Consider the following 23,681-nt stretch of genomic DNA (forward strand, 5'->3'; position numbering starts at 1 on the left):
GGCCTCAGACCTCCATGCAACTCACCATTCTGCCCTGAAATTGATACTGGATGGTTGGTTCATCACTCCCCCTTTGTGAAGCAGGCGACACAATGGCCTTTGAAAGGAGGCTGGTTCGTGGTTTCCCAATAGTAGAGTGGTCTGTGGTCTTGAGCAGGTAAATTTGAAGTTGGGCTTCTCAGGAGGATAGTTTTTAGTAAGCTCTGAAGCAGCTTTGCACAGTACGAGGCTACCGGGGTCATGGACAGGTGGGTGGAGCTCCATGGGGTTGGCTGTGCACTCACTGCTAACTCCTCAGTGCCTGGAACAGTAGGAGTTCAAATAAGCACTGCTTGAATGAATGCTTGCATGCTTGATTGGGTAGATGGGTGCATGCATGCATGATGGGATGGATGTACGTAATGATGAGAAACAGTAGGGTATATTGGTTAAAAGCTCAGACACTGGGGCTCGAGAGCCTGGGGTTTAATCCTGGATATGCTCTTTATTAGCAGTATAACTTGGGACAACTCTGTCCAATTCTCTGGGCCTCTGCTCATTTTTAAAATTGGGGTAATGGTAGTCCCTCACCAGAGGGTAGTTGCGGGGCTCAAATTAGTTCATCCTCCTAACAAGCCAAGACAGGTGCACTCAGTAAGCACTACATAAGTATCATTAACTGTCGTCATCACTGTTCTCATTAAAAGAATTCTGACCCAGGGGTTACACCGCTAAGCATAGGCCTTAGCTCTGCAACTGATCTTGATTGTGACCTTAGTCATGTCCCTTTGTCTGTCTGGACTGGTTTCCATGTGTGTAGAATGGTTGGGCCAGATGTTTCCAGCATCCCTCCCAGCTTGGTGCTCAGAGCCCTCCAGCTCAGCCATCATGCTACCAAAAGCCTGTGCTGTTCCAAACGGAGGTGACAGGGCCTCGTCCACCCAAGTATGCTCGCAACGTGCTCCCTCAGAAGTGTGCTTTGCTTTTGGGGGGATTGGGTACCCCAGCTCTTCTGTCCATGCATTTGCTCCCTCTTCCCTGCCCCGGGGAGGCTTCCTGACCCTGTTCACATACCTCCTCCTCCAGGAAGTCTTTCCTCTTGTCTCTTCCAAGCTGCCCTTCCTTCTAAGCTTTTTCTTTGCATCTGTTGCTCCTGGCTTGTGATCACACTTCACCCATGTCCGGATGTTCACGAAAGTTACTGACTGTGCAAATATGTCTGTGGTTTGAGGATACTGAAGGGAACCCACATTTATTGCTTATCTCCTAGGTGCCTGACCCCGTGCTAGGCACTTTCATACTCCTTGTTTGCAGCCACTCACTCAGAAACTCAGCGAAGTAAGGAGTGTTACCTTGCTTCACGAGGGGGAAACTGAGGCTCAGTGAAATTATGTTGGACCCCAGTCTCTGTCCCTCTAAAGCCCACTTCCTTCCCACTGTCCCACTGCATCTCTAACTTTTCTTTGTCCTTTGTGGTACCTTGCAGGCCCTGATCACATAAACTAATAATGATGGCAGCTAACACAAGTCTGGCTCCCACTGAGATTCTGTGCCGCTCTAAGCATTTCACTTCACTTCTCTCATGTAATCTTACAACACCCTTATAAGGCAGATTCTCTTCTTAGCCCCATTTTACAGGTGGAGCATATAAGGCTCAGAGAAGTTAAGTAACTTGCCCAAGATCACATAGGAAGGAAGTGGTGGAGCCAAGATTTAAAACCAGATGGCCTGATGTAGGTGCTTGCTGAACTGAGTTAAAATCCTCCAATCTACCATTTCAACCACCCTTGCCTTGGTTCCTCAGTGCGTATTTCTGTGTGCGGGCACTGTGCCAGGGGTCAGAAGACAAGACAGACCCGTGTCCTTGGCTGATCAGGGAGCCCAGCTGGGGAGGCAAGCAAACGAAAGAGCCAGAACAGTTCTGCTGGGGTCTGATGAGGGCCTGGACTGCTGTTATTCCTCCCCCACCCCATTTCACAGAGGAGGAAACAGACTGAGAGGGGTCAAGCCACTTGTCCAGGGTCACAGGGTGAAGCAGTCCCACAGCTGGGATGTGCACCCCACAGTCTGCCTCAGAACCCCCATCCCCTCCCACCACATCTGCTGGCCCCCAGGACACTCTGAATAGAACGAGCAATGGGGGAAAGACGTGGAAAGCAGCATCTAACTTAGATTTGAGGGCAGGAAGTGCCTCTCAGAAATAGGGATGTCTCAGTTGAGACCCTCATGTTACCAGGGAAGGGATGGGGCTGAGCTGGGAAGGTGTTCCTGGCAGAGAGAACAGCATGGGAGAAGGCCTGGAGGCGTGAGAGAGCATGGTGTGTTTAGGGAACAGAAGGAAGGTGTTGTTTCAGGGCTTCCTGGCTGGTGTTGGCAGTTGCACTTTCATCTTTTGTGAGGAGGGTCCTTTGACTCTAAGGGCTTAGTGAGTGTCTTGTGTAGATCCTACACCATGGGGCTGGGGTGGGGGTGGGGTGGGGGGAGGACTGGTGCAAAGCACAGCGGGAGTCCTGAGAGCTGAGGTGTGAATGTTAGCTCTGGGCTTTGGGGAAAGTTGGAGAGAAATGGAAGTACTTTCTAGACAGTGGAAGCAGCCCTATGTCCTGGCCTGTAACTCTGTAATCCTGACATCCTGCCCGTGGAAAGGATGAAATGAGAAACTAGAGCCAGGTGCCTAGTGGTTCCTCTCTAAATGTCAGGCCCAGAAGCTCAGATACTATGTGTCAAATTTGGGGCAGTGGTCAGTAGCCCAGGTCCCCTTCGGGGCCAGGAATTGGGTGCTCTCAGGGTTTGGCACACTGGGGCCTGAAGGAGCCTGAGGGGCCTGAAGGATTCCTGGGCTGGGCTAGGATCTCAGGCTGAAGGGAGCCCAGCAGAGTGGGCTATGTAGCCTCTCATCTGAGGGCAGAGGCTGGAGCAACTGTGGTTTTCTCAAAGGAGGTGAGCGTAGGACCAGGGAGGCCCTGCCAGGCTGGGTTTGGTCTAAGCAGCTATAGAGGAGGAGCTCAGGCCAAGGGCATTGTAGGGCCAAGGGTCTGGCCATGTCTGGAGTCCAGGCCTGGACACCTGGGTCCCTGTTTTGGCCCATCACATCTTGGGCCATGGTTTCTCCATCTTGATGTGGGTAGGGTTTGGGTACTTCTCAGGCATTGCCACGAAATAAAAGAAGAGTCGGAGTGCCTGGTGTGCTGAGCTTGTTGGAACTTGCACTGCTGGCTGTACCCGGAGGGGCAGACATCCTACTGGTGCCCCACCCCCCCCTCTGATGGGACGTGGGGTGATTGGGGTCACTCCACCCTGCCTCCCCCTTCTGAAGCCCACTTTTGTTGGGGGATGGCAACAAATGGGCTCAATTATCAGACCCAAAGCCTCATTACTGCAGCCAGAGAAGGCTTCTAAAAGCCTGGAAGCTGCCTGGCTGGCCCTTTGGGCTCTGGGCCCCTTTACTGGCCCTGACCAGCCCTCTCCCACCTCCTTATGCCTCTGCCTCTCAAATATCAGCTCATTTTCCTGCTGTGCAGCCTCAGGGAGGCCCTTCCCTCTCTGAGCCTCGCCAGGTCTTTGGGATCACTGCCCGAGGTGGTGCCGGGTGTGAGTCCCTGACCCGTGAGGGGTCACGCTGGCCTTTACCCTGTGGTTCCAAGAAGAGCAGAGAGCCACCCTGCGTGCCTGCGGTGGGCGGCCGCCCCCTTTAAGCCATTCACTCTGGGGCCAATTATAAATAGACACATAATCGCCCCTATCTATGGAGATAAAACATATTCTTCAGAGAGGAGCCGCCCCCCCCTCCCCTCCCCTCCCCTCCCCCCCACGCTGGCACACGCTCTCCGCAGTTGAGGGCGAAGGAGGGATCGGTGCTCCCCTCCCTCCTCCATCCATCCCCTCCTCCCTGCTGCTCTTCCATCTCCACCCTGCAGAGGTGAGATCCGGCAGGGGCCGTGATGTCAGAGGCTCAGCTGATGTCACCGCCCCAGCCCTGTGACTTCACTTGCCGGCTTGGGCAGGAGGAGCCGCGAGGAGGCTGAAAGACGAGAAACTGCCCCCCTTCCTTTGCCTTCTCCTTTTTCCCTCTCCCCTCCTCCCCAGCCTCGGCTTGGGGCTTGGGAGTCGCTTTCCTCCGGCCGGGCTGTCGGAGGGTCTGGGGCAAGTGCCAGGAAGGATGCTGCTGCAAAGGTAACGGGCGTGCGCGGTGCTCTCTCCCTCCGGTCGTGAAAGTTTGCTCTGGTGCGCGAGGCGTGCCCGCTGGGCGCTCCGCTGCGCCGCGCCGCTCGGCCCGGGGCTCCCGGGGGGCGGGCGGGGCCGGCCGGGCAGGGGCCGGCCGGGCAGGGGCCTCCCGGGCCGCCTCCGCTGCCTTGTCCCCATCAAAGGCCGCAGCTGCTCGAGTGGCGGCTGCAGCTTTGAAACTGCCATAAAGAGCGATGGAGGGAGGGGAGCGCGGGGGATGTTCGGAGCGGTGCCCAGGGGTGGCCGGCAGAGGGGGGCGGGAGGGGGCTGCTCTGGGAGCGCGGTGGCCCCGGCGGCGGCGGCGGCGGCGGCAGGGGCGTGAAGGGCAGGGCCCCCAGGTCAGAGTCCCAGGGGCCGAGTCACCGTCCCTGCCCCTTGGCCCCTCGAGTCCAGCCAGCTTCCGCGGCCAGGACCCCGGCGGCCAGGGCGCAGGGGCGGCGGGGCGCAGGGCTGGTTTCTCCCCCCCCCCCCCGCCCCCCCCCATTATTTCCAGGCATTTTCTTCCACCTCCAGCAGGCCATTTGTCAGCGGCGATTCGGGACAAAGGAGGGGGCAGTGGGTGGTCTGCTGTAAGTTGGGCGATGGGCACGGAGCTCGGAGCGCGGGCCAGAGAGAAACGCCAACAATTAAGAGGCAGATCGAGGGCTTTGCTCATTCAGGCTGTCGAGGGAGCCGTCATTTTGTGTTAGCGTGTGTGTGTCTGAGGTGGGAGGAGGAAGAGAGGGAGAATGACAGGAGAAGGATTATGACATTGTGTTGTCTCTGTTTGTGGTAAATGCAAATTTGGCACCAGCAGCTTCCCGGGAAAAGCAGCAGTAAGTAACCCAGGCCAAGGCCTTGGCCCAAACCCGCCAAGGGAGCCCATGTGGGGCGGTTGGGGGTGTTTTTTTTCCCTTCCCTTTTTTCTGTCTGGCGTGTGCTTCTTCCATTTATTTTTACAGTGAAGTGCTGGAGACAGACAGGCCAGCATGGCGGGGAGGAGCTGGTCCTCCCTCCTCCCTGGCATGGTGGCCCCCTCCTCACTCTGCGGGCTGCCCGGGCTGCTCTTCTGACCCCCAGCCGCTGTCCCGTCTTGGCTACCTCCCCACTAGGTCTCCGTCCCCAGCCAGGGTCACGGTCCCGTCATTCTGGTAGCCCGGGCAGCCTGAGGTCTCAGAAGGTTAATTCTGCCCACAGCTGCTTCCCAAGGGGGACTGGAGACCGAGAGGCTGGGACGGAGGCCCGGATGGGGCTTCAGAGACACAAGGCCAGGCTGGCAAGGCGTCTGTGATCAGGATGGTGTTGGCCAGGTGTCTCAGGACCGGGACTCCTCTGACAGGCCCATGAAGGCAGGGAGCCTGAGCCTGAGCCTGACCTGGCCCGGAAAGTGACTGTAGCCCAAGGCTCGGGGCTGCAACAGAGCGCGGGCAGGTGCAGTGGCATGCACACAGGTGGTCAGTCTTTGGAGCAGATCTCCAGCGAATGCAGAGGGTGGGGTCTTCCCAGGGCCAGCAGGGATGGAGAGTTCAGAGTGGAGAAGTGGAGGCAGGAGCCCTTCTCAGGTGGAGGCTCAGGGGAAAGCTGTGGCCGACGGAGTCCAGCCTGTCCCACACTGGGCCTCAGGCTGTGGCCCTTGTACCAAGGCCTCCTTCCCTCGGAGCGGGTTCCTCCCTGCCTCCTCTGTTGCGCAGTCAGGTCCTTCTGGACTCAGTTGACCTCCTCCAGGAAGCCTCCCCCGGCCCTCCACTTGGATGGGTTGGGAACCTGTGCCGTGCCCACTCCTTCTCCCGACTCACAGCGCTGATCACATCGCATGGTTATGGTGAGGCCTGTACCCTGGGTACAGGGACTTGTATGCCATCCTCCTGGTGTTCCCAGCACCTGCCCAGAGGTTTTCACCTGGAGGTCAGGGGAGCCGATTCAGACCCACAGATCCCCCAGGAAAGCAGGCCATCAGGACCAGTCACCCCTGCCTCACATCCTAGGCAGGGGTGACAGGCTCACTTCCTTTGGGCAAAGCCACCCAAAGAGAATTTTTCCTGGCGGGCCTGACATGTGAGGGCAAATCGCAGCTAATGCCTGTGAGGGGGAGGTCTGCCCCGGGCTGCGGAGCATCCGGTCACTTTCCGGGCCAGGTCAGGCTCAGGTTCCCTGCTAAATAATGTCCCTTCTGAACATTATGGTGTTGGGCTCGTTTATCTGCCCTGACATTTCCTTCAGGTCTTAGGCCCACAAGCCAACCTCCGTAGGGGAGCCAGAAAGTTCTGCAGAGACTGTGAGGAGCAGCTGCCCGCCTGGCCTTCACATGGGGCTTCCTTTGCCAGATGGAAAAAGGAAGAGTGGATAGATTCTCCCCAGGGCTGAGATGCTGGATCTGTTCCAGGCCTGGGCTTGAGACCCCTGCCTCGGCCAGAGGTGTGGAAAGCACCAGGCAGGTAGCCACAGAGCAGGCCAGCTGGCCGGTGAGCTCACTTCACCCAGCCCAGGTTCACAGAGCCTGCCCGCTTGGAGCTGGCACCCTCCTGGCACGCAGAGATGGGAGAAGAGGAGGAGGCCCTCTCGCTCTGGAGGCCCCCAGTCTGGTGAATCCCAGGAGCTCTGGAGTGAGACAGCTTCGAGTGGCAGTCTTCCCTGGTCACTTTCTGTCTGTGTGACCTTGGGCAAGTCACTCAGTCTCCCAGAGCTGCAGGTTTAAGAGACAGTGCCCTGGGGGCAGTAACCTCTGCCTTCACACTTGTTATGGGGATTAAGAGGCTGCAGGTGTAGCACACGGCAGGTGTTCAATTAGTGGCAGCTGTAGTTAGGAGGGAGCTGGCTGTCCCAGCAACCCAGAGGCACAGTGGAAGATGGTCTCCCTGGGGGATACTCTTGTGAGTTCTTACAGGACAATTGAGAGGGGCTTCAAGGAGGAGGTGGCATTTGAAGGCCTTGAAGAGTGAGTAGGAATTTGCCCCAGCTAGGGCAGGGGAGGGGGTACCACCAGGGGACGAGGAAGGGCAGAGCTTCCAGGTGTCAAAGAGTGGTCACTTCATGTGGCCGAAGCTCCGGGAGGGTTAGGGGAAGAGAGGGCCCTTGGCAGTGGGAGCCAGTTCTGGAAGAAGGGAGAAACCTGGCTTGATGACAGAGTGAGTGGGTTTTTACACAAATGTCTCAATCACCGCAAACTTGACTTCCTGGAGGCATTCGTGTCTTGGAAAGTCGGATGGTTCTCTAGGATCCTGAAAAGCAGGCTTGTTTGTTTTAGCTCCTCCCAATCAGGCGTCTCAGGCTGGTCTTAGAGTAGGGGTGGGATTCTCAAACAGCCCCATATTTGAATGTAAGGACCAGCCTGGGTCTTCTCTTAATTTAGAGTTTCAGGGCTCTTGGGGTCCAGGACTGGCCCAGGCCCCACTCCAAGTCAGAGCCAACATTGCGAGGAGAGTAGAGCGGACACCTGTTCAGTCTCTGGCTTGGGTGAGAGGTTCTGGAACAGATTGTCCAGCCTGGGACCCTGAAGTGACTGGAAGCTCCTGCAAGAGGCCAGGGTGGCTCCTTCCTCCAATCTCCCCCAGGTGAGATGGCGGTACAGTGGGAGCCAGGCTGCCTGGGATCAACCGTGGCTCTGCCATGTACTAGTTGTGTGGCTTCAGGCAAGTCGCCTGCCCTCTCTGAGCCTCAGTTTCTTGGGGGTAATCATAGTTCCTAAATCACAGAGCTATGGTGAGGATTGTGTGGGATAATTCTCACAAAGCAGTCAGCCCAGAGCCTGGCTCCCAGGGGCACTCAGTAACTGTTAGCCTAAAGATGTCAGGAGAATGAAGGCTTTAGCACCTCATATCGGTGGGCCACTTGATCCCTCTGGGCCTCAGTTTCCCTAGCTGTAAAATGGTGATGATCGTGCCTGGTGATATTAGCTAACATTTACGAGTGCTTACTGTGAGTTAGGGGGGCTCTGTGCTAATTATGTAACCATGTAGTAGCGTATTGAATACAGTCTCCCCAGCTCTGCCTAACATGCGAGGGGAGTTTGGGGAGGGGCAGTAGGGCATCCCGGAAGCCAAAAGCCTACAGGGGAGGGCCTGACATTTGGTGTTTTCTGGGTGAGGCTAAACTGGCACCCTTGGGAGTGTGGTCACGACCAGAGAAGATCAGGATGCCTGGGTGGCTCAGTGGTTGAGCATCTACCTTCAGCTCAGGGGGTGATCCCGGGGTCCTCAGATTGAGTCCCGCATTGGGCTCCCCGCAGGGAGCCTGCCTCTCCCTCTCCCTGTGTCTCTGTCTCTCTCTTTGTGTCTCTCATGAATAAATAAAATCTTTAAAAAAAAAAAAAAAAAAAGACCAGAGAAGATCAGATGGCTGGGGTGGAGGCATGAAGACCAGCAAATGCCCCACCGCACCATGGCATATGAGCCACCTGGGGCTGGACCCCCTCACATGTGGCAGAGCCACCAACACACTGTGGGGCCTTGAGCAGGTCATGGCCCCACCCTGGGCCTCAGTTTCCCCATCTACATGAGGGGGGTTGGGCTCACTCACCTCTCAGGTCGCCACCCGCTATAAGAGGCTTTGATTCTGTTACCCTTTGACTTTCTTGTGTGGCTTCCATGTGGATTTTACTTCAGTAGCATCATCTGCCCATTGATTTTTCTAGAAAGTGTGCTAACTTCCCTTCTATCCTGCAGTCAGCCAGAGAGCCTCACCTTCCAACCACTCCTCCCCAACCAAACACCTCACCTGGAATAGGGGGCTGAGAGCATCCAGCAGGGCAGCGGCCCCAACCCCATGCGATGTGGGCCATGTTAGGGGAGTGCCCTGGATGTGTGAGCCTACAGGGCTAGGGAACCACATCTGGCCCACACCTGGCTGTGTGCGGCTGAGTTCCCAGGGCAGACCCAAGGAGTTCAATTACAGCACAAGCTTTGGAGTTGACAGACTGCTCACCCCTTGTTCCACTCTATGTTTTGCTGGGTGCTGGGTGTTTGAGGGCACCTCACTTCCCCGAGCCTGCTTGATCACCAGATGAGCGATTCCACCTCATGGGGCACCTGAGGCCAGAGGGGTAGAGATAGCCTTTAGGTGTGAGTTCACTGAGGAAGCACCTGCGTGACCAGCCTTCCGTGGCAGGTGATGTGTTCTGTCCCCGTTCTGCAGATAAAAAAGTGAGGCTCTACTAGCTTAGGGAGCTTGCCCAAGGTTGCATCGTCTTCTGCTTCCCCTTTCTTTTTCACATCACGCCTACTACAGAAAAGGAGCTGGGGCGGATTATAATGCTGGGAGCCCATAGGAGGCAGGACAGGTAAAGGGAGCCTAGAGACCACTAGGGGAGGGAGGCTGGGGAGACGTGAAACTTGTGACAAGGTGGTTACCTGCCAGCTTGTCACTGCTTGCCCACACAGGATGGGAAGAATGGTCATTACAGGTGCGGGGGAGGGGGCACCCCACCAGGTCCCAGCCCTTGAAGAATTCATGGTAGCTGTTCCCTCTGCCTGGGACCTTTCTGCTCACCTTTGCTCATTTAGGGCATGGGGTTACCTAAGGGCTCTGTGTGGGTTCTAATCCTGGCGCTGTCACTCACTGGCTGTGTGATTGCAGGCTGATTGTTTATGATGTTGAGTCTCAGTTTCTATACCTGTAAAAGGGGGGTAATTGTCAGAGTCCCCTCGTAGGCCTGTGTGAGGAGGATCTGACTTAATGCAGGTAACCCACTCGGCACGGTACCCATATGAGAGCTGTAGTAATGTTCTCTATAGTTATCCGCTCAGATTAGTTCAGCTTCCCCTCAGCCAGTTTACTGAGCACCTGCTGTGTGCCAGCACCAAGCCCAGGGAGCCAAGGATTCATCACTCAGGCCCCTCCTGTGCTCTGGGCTAAGCTGCCAGCCTCAGGGCCTGGGGCTGAGCTTGTGGATCTGACGTGTACCGGGAGCAGCCTGCAAGAATTGGTGTGTTGGCTCCCACTGCTGGCGTGACAGACATCCTGATGAAATATGTCATTTTGAAAGGTTTTTAAAAGAAATTTCTGGAGAGCTTTCTTAACCCCATGGGGCCAGAAGTAGCCTGATCCTTGTCAGCTTCTAGTCTTGGCTTTGGCACGATTTGCCAGGGAACCCTCCTTTCCTGGGCCTCCGTTTCCTCATCTGTAAAAGGGGGCAATCCCCATCCCCACCTGAGAGCGTGGACCCTCTGTGAGAGTGCAAGCGTGAAATGTAGTTTGTAGGCTCAAAAGCACCTTAACGGCTGTAGACCTTTCTCGGTTCTGTTTTCTGGTCATTCACGAGAGGGTCACGGGCAGGTGCCTGTGCTGTGTCATGCTGGACGGACGCTGGCTGACCTCGGTGGGATGCTGGCTCTGCTCTGCTCTGCTCTCAAGGGCTCCCTGAGTAGCGGCCTCACTAAAACCCTTGAATTTTGTGATTTCCAGAGAACGTGGAAGGCCCCTCAGGCAGCCTGGCCCCTTCCAGGGGAAATGCTGGTAAGTGTCTTGTCCTATCTGTTAGTTCGTTCTACAAATGTTTTTGGAGCAGTTGTACGTGCTGGGGATAACGTGGGAGAGCCGGAGGTCAGCCCCACCTTCCGTAGCTCAGTCCAGGAGGGGAAGGATTTGAAAACTGCACACCCCACTGCCCAGGTGTCCTGAGGTTCAGGGGTGGCTGGGTGCAAACTCTGGCTTTTAGGGGAAGATGCTCAGCCACAGGGCAGCTGGCAGGATCATTAACAAATGAATATTGACTGTTCGCTATGTTCAGAATCCTTCTGTGGCTCCCCCTTTTGCCTCGGGATAAAGTCCCCATGCCTTCTGTGGCCTGTACTTACTCTAGCTGCATCTCCAGCTTTCTTGTTTCACTTCAGTTGCATTGTCCTCTTTTCCTTTCCTGAAAAACGACTTGCTCCCTCCTGCCTTCAAGACTTTTGCCCGTGCTGTGCCCGCTGCCTGAGCTTTCTTCCAACCTCATCACATGGCTCCTTCCTGTCTTTCAGGTCTCAACTCCAATGTCCTGGATCCCCAATCCCCAGGGTCCCATTATACACCCTCTGTGCACCTGCCATGCTATCCTCCTAATGTGTACCGCAGCTTTACCAAATGACTGTTTCTGTGTTGACTCGTTCTCGCTAATGGCCCCATGACAACAAGGGCCCTTGGACTCGGTGCCTGGCATATGGTAAGGGCTCAATGAATGTTTGTAGGGTGAATTTATGATAAGTACTAAGGTAAGGCTTCGTGGAGGTGGTAGCACTTGAGTGAATGTTGAAAGGGGTCATCATTTCAGTCTCTAGCAAAGAGGGAGGGGTTTCCTGCTTCAGGGAGCAGACAAGCACATGGCAGGAACGCAGCTCGCTTGGTTTGGCAGAGAGGCAGAACGGGACGTGTGAGAGAAGGTTGGAGAAGTGAGCTGGGGCCAGATGAGGGCTTTGCGTTCCAGGTGAATGAGAATTGACTTGAATTCTGAAGCCACTCGGGACCCTTTGAAAACTTTTGAGCCACAGGCAGGAGGGTGGAGGCTGGCAGTGGGGTCACTGTAACGCGTCTGCTGCAGGGATGGGGTGGGCCGGGAACAGAAGCTACAGTCAAAAGGACTGGGTGGCAGCTGGAGAATCCATCGACTCTGCTGCTCTTTTTCTCCTCGGATTCACACATGTGCCTTGTCAGTTATCCTCGCGAACCAGCAGGGAGATTCAGGGCAGAGACGAAGAACCTCACACGCCACGATCGCTTCCAGAAGACAGTCACCTTGGGTGGCAGGGCAGCCATTCTCAAGTCACCAGAGGGAGAGAGGGAGTTAGGGCATGAGGGGGGTGGTGCAACAATGTCTGCAGTTCTCAGCATCTGGCTATGCATCGCGTGTCCTGGTGCCTTCCTGGTGGCCGAGGGATTGTGACATTGAGGGACCAGCCCGCATCAAGGGATGAGCGGAAGCCTTTCTGTCCAAGCCCAGCAAACAAGACATACCTCCTTGCTCCTGTTGGGGCACAACTCACGCGGTCAGATCAAGTCCCAGATCTGCTGCTTAGCAGCTGGGTGCCTTTGGGCATCTTGTTAGCAACTCTGGGCTGTGGTTTCTTCAGCAGCGAATTGGGGGCCATTGGGGTGTGCTGAAGGTTAAATGCGAGGACACACATAGAGCCCCAAGCACAGCGAAGATGGGAGGCGGTAGAGGCGGTATCACGGCTGCATTTTTCTCCACCGTTTAAATTCTTTGCGGTGAGCTTGGGTTTCGGGCTTAAAATGAAGAGCATGTCAACAAAACAGGATGGAACAAAGTCCTTCCCTAGCACGCCTCGGCATGCGGCACTGCCTTCCTGGGGAGCCCAGCGGTGATGGAGCTAAAAGTCTCGAGCTTTCAAGCAGAAATAATCCTGATGGAACAGAACCTCCCTATTGTTAACCATGTGAGAGAGCGATGCAGGGGCTCTGTGCCCAAGCTGCCCATGTCGATTCCAACCCTGCCCCTTCCTGGCTGCTTTGTGCCTCAGTTTCCTCATCTGCAAAACAAGGTAATAGTATCCATATCATAGGGCTGTTGTAAGGAGTAAGTGAGTTAATGCAGGCGGAGTGCTTAGAACGTGCTTGTGTCACTGCTATTGCTGGATCATTTCATCTTGAACTCTTTGTAGTTACTGGAAGTGACTCAGTGGGGGCTCTGGAGCCAGAAAGCTGAGTTCAAATTCCAGGTCTGCTGCTTGCTAGCTGTGTGACCTCAGGCAAATCTCTTAGCATCTCTCTGTGTCCATGTCCTGCTCTGCACAATGAAGAGGACCTCAGAAGGTTGTTTGGAGGAGTGAATGGGGTTGCCCAGGTAAGGGACCCAACTCCCTGGAGGCAGGCAGACCACTCAGGCACACCCACCACCCAGATGAAGAAGACATCGAGACTCAGAGCCATTGGATGATTTGCTGAAGGACATACATCGGTGAGACGAGGCTGGGCCCTTAGTTTAGTGACTTGTGCTAGGCCATCATGCCAGGGGCTGCCCAGGGAGAGTCGAGCCACTAGCGATAGGAGTGCCAAGTGGGAGGAGGGGTCGTCTCCCCTGTTGGCTAGGCTGCAGAGGGCCTCTGGATAATCAACTCTGTCTCCTCTAGTGTTTTCTCTCTGCTCACCTGTGGGAAGAGTGAGCTGCCACACAACAGCTATCATGTGGGGAGGCCACAGTCTTCTGGGTGCGGGGTCTCAGAGCTCATCGCCTGCAACCTGCCTAGTCTCCAGGACTGGCACACATCACTTGAGGGGAAAGGCTGGTGCTCATCCTGCAGATCCTCTCACATCTCTTTCCCCATCTGCCTGCAGACTTTGAGACCCACCTACTGTCTGCATCCATCTATCCTTCTGGTGTTCACTGAATGATGGGAAGCTTGGTGATTAAAAGCACAACCTCTAAAGACCTGGGTTCAAATCCCAGCTTGGCCTCTTCCAAGCTGTATGACTTGGGACAAGGGAAACTCCTTGTGCCTCTTGGTAACAGTGGGGGTGATAACAGTGCCAACCAGCCACATCACATAGTTGCAAACCCACCGTGCCTGTTCCCCATAAACTTGGATCCCTCTGGGCTGGATCGTGATTACTGATGTTATTGTTTTATGGATCTGGTGCCCGGCCCTGCATAGGATGTCTCTGCCCTGCAGATACTCACAGCCCCGTGGGAGAGATGGATGCAGTCCCAAATGGCCCCATGTGACCAGTGGGAGCTGAAGAGGGAAGCACAGCTTTGATCCTGGAGGGATGTGGTGAAGGGCAGGGTTGAGGGTGGTACCTAAGCAGAGGTAACTGTGGAACTCTGTGAAGCAAATTCATGTCAAGGCCCTGTAGGAACCCACCCCTGCCTACCCCTGCAACCTCGTTTCTCCTTCCCCTATCCGTACACTGGGCACAGCCTTCCTGAAAGCAGCAGGTGGCCGCATGCACAGTCATGGGTGTGTTGGAATGCTCTGGCTCTCTGTTTGGACCCTTCCCTATTCCCTTAGTCTTAGAGCCCGCCCTAACCTTGCCCCTGAAGGACTTATACTGAGCCCCTGTGCACCCTTCTTCAGGGCTTCCGGCCTAGCACATCAGCTAAGTGCTCTGTGTGGAAGGAAGGAATGTCCACGCAGGATCTGGCCACCCCTGCTGGTGGTCCAGGCTGGCCCGGGACAGGCCCTGCAGGATGCTGGGGGCTTCCTCACTCCGTTAACCAGAGGCTTTTATGAGCTGTCTCCTGGAGGACTGTGAGCAGGCATTTCAGGCCTCCTTCTTGGTGTGTTAGAGTGAGCAGAAGGCACCTCCATAGAGGAAGGAGGGCTGGGACCCAGTGAAGGATAAAGGTGAGGGCTGTACATGTGCTCCTGGAGCCAGAGAGGGAGAGAAGGGCCACCCGCCTGCTGCTGAAGGCACTGACACTCCGGCTCACTTTGCACAAGTCACTGATCTGCCGAGCAGGCCAGTCTCCTCAATCAATCCGTGCTGACAGATGGTAGCAGAATCAGTGACCTAGAGGCAGAAGGCTCCATTTGTAATCCCGGAGTGGCCCAGGCGCCTGGAGGAGGGCAGAGGAGTTTGTAATAAAGGGAGTGACACAGGGTTTCCAAAGCCATCTCTGCGCCGGAGGAGGAGGGAAAGGATTAATTTTGCTTCTGGAATTGAAACCACTGATTCAGTTCAATAAGTATTTTTTTAGTAGACTAGGTTAGGAGAGGAAAAAAAAAAACTCAGATCTACTGTCTTTTCCTTAAAGTGGTAGGAAAAACAAGATCCTCATAGATGAAGGCAAGAAAACAATAGAGGAACTCTAATGTAATCAAAGAGGAGTTCCCCCGTTGAGCTCCAGCCACTGTAGGATCTTGGGCAGTAACTTGCCCTCTGAGCCTCAGTCTGCTCATGTGTCCTATTGTGGCCGTATCGTGGAATGGTAGCTGTTGTTACCATGTGCCTGGTGGTGTACTGAATTCTTCATGCAGATCTCTTTAGGCTCCCATGATATCTTATTACCCCTTTTACGACTATGGAAAGCAGAGCTCAGAAAGGTAAAGTGATTTGTCCAAGGCTACACAGCCTGGAAGTAACCCATATCTGCCTTTCGGCCATAATGCCCACAGGTTCTTTTTCCAAATGGTACCAGAAGGAAAAGTAACAGGCCACCAGGGGTGAAGAGATCCAGGCTGGCCTTGCCCTGGGACTGGGGAAGCTTCCAGGTAGAGGTTGCCTGGGCAATGTTCTGGCAGGGTCCAAGGGGGTTGGGAGGGAGGAGCCCAGGATGGGAGAATCAGTCCCAGGATGGGAGGCAGGAGCAAACAAGAGCCTGGACTTAAGTCTCTATCTGCATTCTTTCCTTTTGAGTGAGGCTGTCTACATAGTTTGTGGCCATCCATTTCATGTTGCAGTTCCTCTGTCTGAGACCTGAGTGAGCTGAGGAGGATGGAAAAGGAAGGAAGGATGGTGCAGGAGGCTAAGGAAAAGGGCTTCCCTTCATGAGTTTTCTCAAGAAACTAAGGGTGCATCTAACACCCAGTGCTCAGAAAGCTCCCCTGCATCCTTCCAGGTTTGTCCAGAAAACATGCATCTGTGCTGAGAGTCCCCCCATCCTTTCCCTCTGTAGCCCTGACCTAAGCAGAAGCCAAGGCTGGTCTTTTAAAAGTCTGAGTGCCAAAGAATTTGAAAATGAAACTCACAGAACAATGGAACAGTCAGAGGGCAGGGCCTAGCAGCCTCTTCAGCTAGGCCCCGGAAGAGCCCAGCACCCTGCTTGGCATGCAGGAGGTGTTGGGGAATCAAGTCTCCAAGAATAGCCCTGACCCACATTGGAGCCAGCCCCCACTTTGTGAAATTGGATAGAAGCCAGCAGAAATCACTGCCTTCCCCAACCACATCCTCTTGAGGTGCCAGAACCAACTGAGGCCCTGCCTCAGATCGCTTTACTGGGGGCAGGTGTTGCCACAGCCCGGACCCTCCCTGGGTGGCCCGAAGTGAGGCAAAGCTAGGTGAGGCTAGAGGTGAAAGAGCAGAGCCAGGCTCAGGGGAGCTTTGTAACCTCAAATATACTGAAATCTGGGTCCAGGCCACACCTGGTTCCTATCAACCTCCACCTGCTGCCCAAAGCACTCTTCCAATTCCACTCTACTTTCAAGTTGGGTTGCTTCAGGAAAGGAAGCCACACACTCCCCTAACATCTAGGGCAGATGGGGGCCTAACTGGAATCCACAAATTTTAGCCGACATTAGGAGCATCTAGTTCAAACTCTCCTCCTTTCCGTTATACCAATGGGAAACTGAGGCCCAGAGCCTGGACAGAAATTTGGCCGGATCTCTGGGTGAGTCAGAAGGAAGATCACAAACACTCTCAATGCATCCTACCCTCACTGTCCTTCTCCTTTTTGATAGCAGTGGGTCACAGGGAACAAACAACTCAGCGGTTGTTCTACAACTGAGGTTTTCTTTAAAAAAAGAGAAAAAAAAGAAAAGAAAAAAAGCCAAGCCATTCCTTTGCTCCATAAAACATACATGAGGTTTGCAGAAGGCGGCTGGGAACGGCCTGAGGCCTTGGCACCGCAAATCCTCCACCTTATCTCCAAATTAATTCTGGACCCTGGGTCCAGGCAGCCAGGCGTTGCAGCGTTTTAATGCCGCCGCGGGCGAAGGCAACTGGCTTTCCGTGAGTCTCTCTCCTACATGCGAGGTTGGTGGGCCTCCCAGCTCCCCGCTTTTATTGCGGAGGAAACTGAGGAAGTTGTCTGCTATCTAGAGAGCCTAAGTCATTCATCCAAGGACACGCGGCGCTAAGGGGCGGAGGAGGGAAGGGAACCAGGCCCGCGGGGCCGGAGGGCGCCTGGCGGTCAGGAGCCGCCCCCGTGCCCGGCCGCGCCGAGCAGGTTCCCGGAGGAGGCCAGGCCCCCGCCCGCGGGCTCCCAGGAAGCCAGAGCGCGACTCTGGCGTCGGAGGCTCCAGGGAACTCCAGAGATCCCAGGGAGGGATTCCGGGCCACCAAGTCCCCAGAAAGTTGGCTCGCGGCCACTCCCAGGACGGCCCGGAGCCGCCGGCCAAGATGGCCCTGGGCGAGCCGCCGGCCGCACGCGCGGCGCCGGGCAGCTGCTGGGGCTCCCCCGCGCGACCCGGCCCCGGCGCGGGGGTCTCCGCGGCCCCGGCCCGGCGCGCGCAGGCCTCGGCGCCGCCGCACGCGGGTGGGCACGCGCGCGCCCGCCGGCCCCGCCCCCGCCGCCCCGCCCCCGCCGCGCGCCCCGCCCCGCCCCGCCGCGCGCCCTCCCGCCCGCCCGCGCGCCGCGGCCCCGAGCCTCCCCATTGGCCGCGCGCCGTCACCTGACGCTCTGTTATTTCCTGTGTGTTGGGAGAATGGAGAGAAAAAACCCCGAGCCGAGCCGCCTTCGGCCCCTGCGAGGCGGCCGCGGCCTCCGCCGGGGGAGCCCGCCCTGAGGCGCGCCTGAGCGGGGAGCGAGCGCGCGGGCCGGAGCGAGGCTCGAGGGGCCACGGCCCCGGCCCGCCCCGCCGCCGGCCCGGGCGCCGGAGCTGGAGGCGGCGGAGGCTCCCCCACCCCCACCTCGCGCAGCGCCGCCCGCCGCCGCCGCCGCCGCCGCCGCTCCCTCCCCTCCCGCCCCCGGCCGAGGCCGAGGGACCGGGCGGGGGGCTCCCGCAGGTAACCGCCGCCCGGGCCTGAGGGGGAGGGGCAGGGGGCAGGGCTGAGGGGCTGGGGCCGGGCCGGGCCGGGGCTCTGGGCTCCGGGCTCCGGGCTCCGGGCTGGGGGCCGGGGGCAGAGGTCCTAGCCCGGTCGGCCGGGAGTGCGGAGCCCCCTGGACTCCGAGGCCGGGGCGCGGGGTGCTGAGGGGAGCGGCCCGGCCCGGGGAGCGCAGAGGGGAGCGGCCCGGCCCGGGGGTGCGGGGGGAAGGGGCCCGGCCTGGCGTCGGGGCGCCGGGGGGTCTCGGGCTGGCCGCGGAGTCCGGCGGGGCTTGGCCAGCAGTCGGGGGAAGGTACCTGCTTGTCGCGGCCTGGGGTGCGGAGGCGGCGGGTGTGAGCGGGCGGCGCCCAGGGGTCCGCGGGGTCGGCGCCGCCCCCCGGGGACCCCCGGCACCCCCGGCACCCCCGGCGGCCCGCGGCGCTCGCCTCTCGGTGGCGGCTGGGGGCGAGGCCGGCGGGCGGGCTGGGCTTGGGCCGGGAGCGGCGCCCGGAGCCCGCGAGTCGGAGCGCGCCCCGCCGCGGGAGGGACGGGGGCCCGTTTATTGCCATGTGAACACCTGAAGCCATGTGGACGCGGCGGCTTCTCGCCTGTTGGGGGCGGAGGACAGGTACCGGCTGGCGGGGCGCACGGTCCCGGCGCGGGGGGCGGGGGGCGGGGGGCGGAGCGCGGGACACACTTCCTGCGTGGGGTTTTCTCCCCCTCCCCCGCCGCGGAGAGCCGGGCGACTGTTAGACCCGGCGGTCCGGGTGCGAGCGAGCGCCGGTGTGGGGGTGTGGGGACCTGAGGCTGAAGCTCCTCGTTTCTTTTGGGGGCGGGGGAGGGTAGTGGTGGTGGAAGGAGCGTGGCCCATCGGCCCAGCCGGCTCTGGCAGCGATAGGAGGTGGAATGTCTCCTGCGCGCCGGGATGGGAGTGGAATTTAGTATATTGGGGGCGGGGGGGCCGCGAAGCGGTCGCCTTCCCGGGCCTGTGGGTGGGGATTATTGTCTGTGTTTGTGGTGTGGATGCTAGAGCTAGGGATCTGCTCGTCTGTAGGCATCCCTTTCATTTGCCCTTAGGGGACAGATCAAAATTAGGACTTTCTCTCCCCCCCTCCCTTTTCCTCTTTGCTTTTTCTTTTCCCCCCTCCAAGATTCGATGACTCTGGTAACTGCTGTAAAATGGATGGAATTTTTCAAGCTATTATCTAACAGGCAGATCTTTGAATGATAATTGGACCCTTATGTTAACAGCCTCAGTGAAGACTTTTATGAAACGTCTTACATGGGGTGGCAGCGGAACGTCTCACATGGTGGAGTGGGAAACTGCTCCGAAGTCCGACCTGGGAGACCAGAACCTACTTCTAGCTTTGCCCCCCAATAAACTGTAACCCTGGCCAGGTTACCCACTCTCTCAAGCCTCCCAATTTCCTTATCTGTTAAATGAGGACTCCTAGGTCAAACACTACACGGGTTTTGGGTAGAATTTTTTTTGGTGTGTATATTTTTTTTGTTTTTTAATGTTTGTTCTTGGTGTATCTCTTGCTTTTGTTTTAGCCATAGGCAGTCTTCTTGAGAAATGCAGGATGTTTCTTACCTGGCTTTTAAGATCTTGTCCCACTTTTTAGTTTCCAGCCTCTTCCTTCTTCAGCAGAGAGAGCATCAACTTTGGTCAGCATTTGTTTCCTCAAATCTAAATACTGTTCTGTGCTTCTCAAAAAGCGTATTGTGTTATAGTTGATGCGAATATGCCTTGTATTTTTGTCTTTGTACAAGAAGAAGTTATCAAGAGAAAGATTTCAGAGAATGTTTGACTACTTTGAAGCGTGGATAATGTTTAAGTGTATTTGGGTCTGTGTATGTTGGTTGGCTCCAAGGAGTTCCAAGATATTTTTATGCAGGGAATTGTTTAAAATTCATGGAAGGGATATTTGGCATTTGGCTAATTTTTGAAATTTCCAGCTTCAGTATTCTCAGAGTAGGGATAAAGTGGAATTCCATAATATCTCCAGTGAAATGGTATGCTGGTGGAATTAACTGTCACCTCAGGGTGCACTAATTATTTGCATCCCCAATTTATTCCTTAATGGTAGCCGATGCTTCCTCTCAGATGCTGCAGAACCCCAATTAGTTTCACTGATTTTATGGTGTGTGAGAGCCTTAGGCCATGCTTTTGACTGCTTAGCCCTTCTAGACCAGCTTCAGCCTTGGTCTTGTTTGTCTTAAATTTCTGGTACTGCGATGCTTGGAGGATGTGTGCCTAATGTGGTATAATGTATCTTCTATCACTTTTTTTTTTTTTAATTCAGTGTGTACAGCCTCAAAAAGGGTCTCAGCAAGGGGAGGTGTGTTCCTGGTGTCAGCTTTGAAAATGGTAGAATTTTTCTTGTATGTTAATATCGGGCCTGTCATGTTGGTAGACACTTTTATTTATTTTTTATTTTTTTTTTATTTATGATAGTCATACACACACACAGAGAGAGAGAGAGAGAGAGAGAGAGAGGCAGAGACACAGGCAGAGGGAGAAGCAGGCTCCATGCACTGGGAGCCCGACGTGGGATTCGATCCCAGGTCTCCAGGATCGCGCCCTGGGCCAAAGGCAGGCACTAAACCGCTGCGCCACCCAGGGATCCCGGTAGACACTTTTATATGGTTACACATATTAAATATTTGGAATTTCTCAAAATAAGTAATTTATTTTGGGTGGGTATTTGAATTACTACCTAGTGTTTGGTGTGGGATTTTAAAAGTCCCAGTTACTTAAGTTATAAGCAGTTTTCACACTCACATATGTTTATATTTGTGTTATAAGTTAATGAGGAGATTATTATAAAACTCTCATTCTGCAGAGGTGATTCGTGTGTGTGCATGAGAGAAGGTTGCTAAGGTAGTAAGATGTTAAGAGATATGGGTTTTAGATTCCATAGCCTTTTAATGGTATATTTTTTTCTTTAACTTCATAAAATGAAATGGAATGTGTTTAAATTACATCCATTTAGATCAAGAAATTAACTTCTGGTGAGTGCAACTTTCTCTTCATATGGATAGGCAAGGATGCTAATATTTGTTTCATGTTGTTGTTGTTGTTGTTGTTGTTTAAATCCAGTATGCTAGCTTCTGTTCTAGGTATTTTAGCTTGTCTTACAAAATCTACCCCGCAGACCTGAGAGGTAAATGGTTTCTCCTTTTCCTGAGATGTGTCAGAGCTAGTGAGGGTCAGAGATTGGATGTGACCATCCTCGCTTGGCTCCAGAGCCTTACCAAATCTGTTATATTATAGCTTACTACCTGCTCAAGGTACAAATCAGTTGGTGGTAGATTGGCCTTGGAATCCATACTTCTGCTGTGTCCTATTCCTGTTTTTTTTTGTTTGTTTGAGTTATAATGAAATGGAAATCTGGACTTGAGCAAAATACTGGAAAGCATGGTTTTTGCAGCTATGCCACCGAACAAACCAGACTCTGGTTTAGTGACCCCTGGGAGTTCTATAAACTTTCACTTTCCCTATAACTAGCCAGTTTTGCTAGTGCACCTGAGATTTAATCTAAAAAGTTTCTCTTTCCTTCCCAATTCTGCCATTCTGTCTTTGAGGCTGAAACTTCTCAGATCAGCTCAAAGAATATCATGAGGGGCTCTCTTCCTGTCTGCTACCATGCAGGTTTACACCACACAGGAATCATATTATGTGGTGACTGCTCTGTTTGACCAGATGGGACTGAAAAGATACATTTCCAAGACAGTCCCTTATGCCTTAAGCTCTCTTCATGGTTGCTTGTATTCCAGGCACCTTAGCGCTCATTAGATCTGTCTGGGCTTTCTGACTCCTCTGCCTTCATTTTCGTTTTGTGGAGGTAAAAGTAACAAAATAAAGCAAAACAGTAAAACTCTGTTTATGTTGGAGTATAACTGTACATCAAAGTTACACGTTTGAAATATAATGAAGTCACGGCTTTCATAGAACATCATTTGGTCACACACATTACACTTAGATTGGATAGCTTTATTATTACTAGTTAGGCTGCTTAAGACCCTAATACCTGTGATGTGTGCTGTGTGGGTGAAAAGGTTCTCATGGTGACAAACACAATCAGTACTTTTTGTGTTAGAGCTATATTTGCTTTGTAGGTAATGCTCACAACCCAGCAGGAAGATGAACTAAGAAGTGACTTATTGGTGTATCTGTGGCTTGTTATCTGATGCTTCATTGTGGGGAAGTTAAGAAAGAGAAAACATTAGCTATAGGAGGAAATATCCTTTCTGTAGTATGCACATGTAAGCTGTTCTGTAGGAAAGGGTAGAAGTTCATGGGAACACTTGAATGCCAGCTTGATTGGAAGATGGTTTCCCTGTTTGAACATCACATCCCTCAATATGAACTGAGGTCCTCTGAGTGTGTTCTAGTTTTCCTTAGCAGGTATTATAGGCACTTTTCTAAGCATGGGAGATGCAGTGGTAGGCAAGATAGAAAAGGAACCTGCTCTGGAGATGGGCTGTAAACAGTAAGTAAATAGGAATGTCAAGTGGTGATAACAATGAAGAGAATACAAAGACAATATGATAGTGACTTGGGACGCTATGTGAGAATAGATGTTCCCTCTTCTGAAGCCTTTTTTGCCAGCAGGACAGTCAAACTTGGTCTGTGGGATGGATGAAAATGGCATTAAATAATTTGTTTTAGCTCTGGGCATCTTGAGAAGAATAATCCAAAGAATAGAAGTGGGTTGATTGAAGTCTTTCCTCTGTTTATTCTTCATGCTTTGTGAATGAGGACCTGGCTCAAAAGAGCTAAAGATGGATCATTAATGGTACCCTGTAAAGGGCAAAAAAGAAAGAAATGATTACCCCCAGTGTAGGGTGGTTCTTTTTTTTTTTTTTTTTTTTTTTAAAGTAGAGATGTGTGATAATATTGGTGAGTGGTAGGCATTACTGGAAACGTCCTTCAGTTGTGTGTATGTTTCTCTGTTGGGCAGTTGGATGGGGGCATTGTAATCATCATACTTTGTTAAAGCTTCAAAGGAAGCCAGCAAATATTAGTAACATCTGTATGCAAGGCACTTTGCTGGTGTTGCATCAGATGGAGGATCCCAAGTGACTGGAAGTTGGGTGGGGGGCTGTCGAAGGAAGCCAGGCTGGCTCAGAGCCTGGCGGGGAGGGTGTGTGTGTGTGGGGGGCTCTGGCAAGGAGGGAAACACTGCAGGTCAGAGAGGCTGTTAATTTAATTGTCGCCTAGAGGGTTTATCCTGCTGCATCCTGCATGCCTTCACCTACCCTGTCTGTGCTCTCAGATTTTAGAGTTCTTTAGAGAGCTGAGAGAAACGTAAGAAAGCAGCTAGGCTAGCCCTTTGGCTTTACAGCTTGGGAGGGATGGTGAGGAAGGTGGTAACTTTCCAAATTCATGCAGCTTTACACTGACAGAGTCAAGACTAGGACCCTGTTCTTTGCCAGCTAGGCTGGTGTTCTTTCCACCATAGTGGTGCTCTCACCAGAAGATTGCTAGTTAACAATTGCTCCTGAGTGGAAAAAGTAAGGAAATCTTTGGGTACTAATGTACCCACTTACAAGAAAGCCCATGTATTTCCAATCGTAAGAAGTCAGGGCTGGGGTGCCTGGGTGACTCAGTTAAGCGTCCAGACTCTTGATTTCAGCTCAGCTCATGATCTCAGGGCTGTGAGATGCATCCAGCTCCACAGTGGACATGGAGCCTGCTTGATTGAGATTCTCTCTTCTTCTCCCTTCAACCCCCACCCACCTTACAGACTCTCTCTGTCTCTCTTTAAAAAAAAAAAAATATAAGTCATCAGGGCAAAGACAGCACTTTAATCTGAAAATTAGAGTATGGAAAAGAATATTATACCATTGTTATTTTTTACACAGTATGTAGTATTGGTTTC

At 54.1% G+C, this 23,681-nt stretch overlaps 1 protein-coding gene across 2 annotated transcripts in view; it reads left to right on the forward strand.

The window, feature by feature from the left end:
• Positions 1–17,465: 17,465 nt before the first annotated feature.
• TCF20 (transcription factor 20) overlaps positions 17,466–23,681 on the forward strand; it is a 105,167-nt gene continuing 98,951 nt past the window's right edge. The window contains exon 1 of one of the 2 annotated variants that reach the window (XM_041755086.1): positions 17,466–17,775. The gene's annotated coding sequence lies outside the window, so the exon portion shown is untranslated. Of the gene's footprint in view, positions 17,776–18,290; positions 18,422–23,681 lie in introns of those variants that run through there. The other variant, XM_041755087.1, reaches the window with a different exon arrangement.

This window comes from Vulpes lagopus, chromosome 5 (assembly GCF_018345385.1).
Source record: "Vulpes lagopus strain Blue_001 chromosome 5, ASM1834538v1, whole genome shotgun sequence".
NCBI lineage: Eukaryota > Metazoa > Chordata > Mammalia > Carnivora > Canidae > Vulpes > Vulpes lagopus.